The sequence below is a fragment of the Solenopsis invicta genome, chromosome 11 (genome assembly GCF_016802725.1).
Source record: "Solenopsis invicta isolate M01_SB chromosome 11, UNIL_Sinv_3.0, whole genome shotgun sequence".
Classification (NCBI taxonomy): domain Eukaryota; kingdom Metazoa; phylum Arthropoda; class Insecta; order Hymenoptera; family Formicidae; genus Solenopsis; species Solenopsis invicta.
In genome coordinates, this window is record NC_052674.1 from 5,673,766 (window position 1) to 5,678,256 (window position 4,491).

Genomic DNA, 4,491 nt, shown 5'->3' on the forward strand with positions numbered 1-4,491 from the left:
GCTAAAGTGAAAAACCAAAGAGTTATATCATTCAAAGTACTAAATTTTTGAATAAACTTTTTTGCGAATTTCTCAAATATCTCTGTGTTTTTATAGCCCCCAGAAGAGTTCTAACTTTTATCATAATAGATCGAATCGCTAAAGTGCAAGACGAAAGAGTTATATCAGTCAAAGTTCGAAATTTTTGAGTAAAATTGGTTTTTTTCCGAATTTCTCCAATATTTCTGTGTTCTGATAGCCCACAGAAGAGTTGTAACTTTTATCACGATGTATCGAATTTTTGAAGTGAAAAAGGGAAGACTTATATCAGTCAAATTTCGAAATTTTTGAGTGAAACTTTTTTGCGAATTTCTTTAATATCTCTGTGTTCTCATAGCCCCGAGAAGAGTTCTAACTTTTATCATTATGGATCAAATCGCTAAAGTGAAAAACCAAAGAGTTATACCATTCAAAGTACTAAATTTTTGAATAAACTTTTTTGCGAATTTCTCAAATATCTCTGTGTTTTTATAGCCCCAGAAGAGTTCTAACTTTTATCATAATCGATCGAACCGCTAAAGTGAAAAACGAAAGAGTTACATCTATCAAAGTACGAAATTTTTGAGTAAAACTTTTTTGCGAATTTCTCAAATATCTCTGTTATTTTATAGCCCCCAGAAGAGTTCTAACTTTTATCATAATAGATCGAATCGCTAAAGTGCAAGACGAAAGAGTTATATCAGTCAAAGTTCGAAATTTTTGAGTAAAATTGGTTTTTTTCCGAATTTCTCCAATATTTCTGTGTTCTGATAGCCCACAGAAGAGTTGTAACTTTTATCACGATGTATCGAATTTTTGAAGTGAAAAAGGGAAGACTTATAACAGTCAAATTTCGAAATTTTTGAGTGAAATTTTTTTTGCGAATTCCTTTAATATCTCTGTGTTCTCATAGCCCCGAGAAGAGTTCCAAATTTTATCATTATGGATCAAATCGCTAAAGTGAAAAACCAAAGAGTTATACCATTCAAAGTACTAAATTTTTGAATAAACTTTTTTGCGAATTTCTCAAATATCTCTGTTATTTTATAGCCCCCAGAAGAGTTCTAACTTTTATCATAATAGATCGAATCGCTAAAGTGCAAGATGAAAGAGTTATATCAGTCAAAGTTCTAAATTTTTGAATAAAATTGGTTTTTTTCCGAATTTCTCCAATATATCTGTGTCCTGATAGCCCACAGAAGAGTTGTAACTTTTATCACGATGTATCGAATTTTTGAAGTGAAAAAGGGAAGACTTATATCAGTCAAATTTCGAAATTTTTGAGTGAAATTTTTTTTGCGAATTTCTTTAATATCTCTGTGTTCTCATAGCCCCGAGAAGAGTTCTAACTTTTATCATTATGGATCAAATTGTTAAAGTGAAAAACCAAAGAGTTATATCAATCATAGTACTAAATTTTTGAGTAAAACTTTTTTGCGAATTTCTGAAATATCTCTGTGTTTTTATAGCCCCCAGAAGAGTTCTAACTTTTATCATAATAGATCGAATCGCTAAAGTGCAAGACGAAAGGGTTAGATCAGTCAAAGTTTGAAATTTTTGAGTAAAATTGGTTTTTTTCCGAATTTCTCCAATATTTCTGTGTTCTGATAGCCCACAGAAGAGTTGTAACTTTTATCACGATGTATCGAATTTTTGAAGTGAAAAAGGGTAGACTTATATCAGTCAAATTTCGAAATTTTTGAGTGAAATTTTTTTTGCGAATTTCTTTAATATTACTGTGTTCTCATAGCCCCGGGAAGAGTTCTAACTTTTATCATTATGGATCAAATCGCTAAAGTGAAAAACCAAAGAGTTATATCAATCATAGTACTAAATTTTTGAGTAAAACTTTTTTGCGAATTTCTCAAATATCTCTGTGTTTTTATAGCCCCCAGAAGAGTTCTAACTTTTATCATAATAGATCGAATCGCTAAAGTGCAAGACGAAAGGGTTAGATCAGTCAAAGTTTGAAATTTTTGAGTAAAATTAGTTTTTTTCCGAATTTCTCCAATATTTCTGTGTTCTGATAGCCCACAGAAGAGTTGTAACTTTTATCACGATGTATCGAATTTTTGAAGTGAAAAAGGGAAGACTTATATCAGTCAAATTTCGAAATTTTTGAGTGAAATTTTTTTTGCGAATTTCTTTAATATCTCTGTGTTCTCATAGCCCCGAGAAGAGTTCTAACTTTTATCATTATGGATCAAATCGCTAAAGTGAAAAACGAAAGAGTTATATCAATCAAAGTACGAAATTTTTGAGTAAAACTATTTTGCGAATTTCTTTAATATCTCTGTGTTCTCATAGCCCCGAGAAGAGTTCTAACTTTTATCATTATGGATCAAATCGCTAAAGTGAAAAACCAAAGAGTTATATCATTCAAAGTACTAAATTTTTGAATAAACTTTTTTGCGAATTTCTCAAATATCTCTGTGTTTTTATAGCCCCCAGAAGAGTTCTAACTTTTATCATAATAGATCGAATCGCTAAAGTGCAAGACGAAAGAGTTATATCAGTCAAAGTTCGAAATTTTTGAGTAAAATTGGTTTTTTTCCGAATTTCTCCAATATTTCTGTGTTCTGATAGCCCACAGAAGAGTTGTAACCTTTATCACGATGTATCGAATTTTTGAAGTGAAAAAGGTAAGACTTATATCAGTCAAATTTCGAAATTTTTGAGTGAAATTTTTTATGCGAATTTCTTTAATATCTCTGTGTTCTCATAGCCCCGAGAAGAGTTCTAACTTTTATCATTATGGATCAAATCGCTAAAGTGAAAAACCAAAGAGTTATACCATTCAAAGTACTAAATTTTTGAATAAACTTTTTTGCGAATTTCTCAAATATCTCTGTGTTTTTATAGCCCCCAGAAGAATTCTAACTTTTATCATAATAGATCGAATCGCTAAAGTGCAAGGCGAAAGAGATATATCAGTCAAAGTTCGAAATTTTTGAGTAAAATTGGTTTTTTTCCGAATTTCTCCAATATATCTGTGTCCTGATAGCCCACAGAAGAGTTGTAACTTTTATCACGATGTATCGAATTTTTGAAGTGAAAATGGGAAGACTTATATCAGTCAAATTTCGAAATTTTTGAGTAAAATTTTTTTTGCGAATTTCTTTAATATCTCTGTGTTCTCATAGCCCCGAGAAGAGTTCTAACTTTTATCATTATGGATCAAATTGTTAAAGTGAAAAACCAAAGAGTTATATCAATCATAGTACTAAATTTTTGAGTAAAACTTTTTTGCGAATTTCTCAAATATCTCTGTGTTTTTATAGCCCCCAGAAGAGTTCTAACTTTTATCATAATAGATCGAATCGCTAAAGTGCAAGACGAAAGGGTTAGATCAGTCAAAGTTTGAAATTTTTGAGTAAAATTAGTTTTTTTCCGAATTTCTCCAATATTTCTGTGTTCTGATAGCCCACAGAAGAGTTGTAACTTTTATCACGATGTATTGAATTTTTGAAGTGAAAAAGGTAAGACTTATATCAGTCAAATTTCGAAATTTTTGAGTGAAATTTTTTATGCGAATTTCTTTAATATCTCTGTGTTCTCATAGCCCCGAGAAGAGTTCTAACTTTTAACATTATGGATCAAATCGCTAAAGTGAAAAACGAAAGAGTTATATCAATCAAAGTACGAAATTTTTGAGTAAAACTATTTTGCGAATTTCTCAAATATCTCTGTGTTTTTATAGCCCCCAGAGGAGTTCTAACTTTTATCATAATCGATCGAATCGCTAAAGTGAAAAACGAAAGAGTTACATCGATCAAAGTACGAAATTTTTGAGTAAAACTTTTTTGCGATTTTCTCAAATAGCTCTGTTATTTTATAGCCCCCAGAAGAGTTCTAACTTTTATCATAATAGATCGAATCGCTAAAGTGCAATACGAAAGAGTTATATCAGTCAAAGTTCGAAATTTTTGAGTAAAATTGGTTTTTTTCCGAATTTCTCCAATATTTCTGTGTTCTGATAGCCCACAGAAGAGTTGTAACTTTTATCACGATGTATCGAATTTTTGAAGTGAAAAAGGGAAGACTTATATCAGTCAAATTTCGAAATTTTTGAGTGAAATTTTTTTTGCGAATTTCTTTAATATCTCTGTGTTCTCATAGCCCCGAGAAGAGTTCTAACTTTTATCATTATGGATCAAATCGTTAAAGTGAAAAACGAAAGATTTATATCAACCAAAGTACGAAATTTTTGAGTAAAACTTTTTTGCGAATTTCTCAAATATCTCTGTGTTTTTATAGCCCCCAGAATAGTTCTAACTTTTATCATAATAGATCGAATCGCTAAGGTGCAAGACGAAAGAGTTATATAAGTCAAAGTTCGAAATTTTTGAGTAAAATTGGTTTTTTTCCGAATTTCTCCAATATCTCTGTGTTCTGATAGCCCACAGAAGAGTTGTAACTTTTATCACGATGTATCGAATTGTTGAAGTGAAAAAGGGAAGACTTATATCAGTC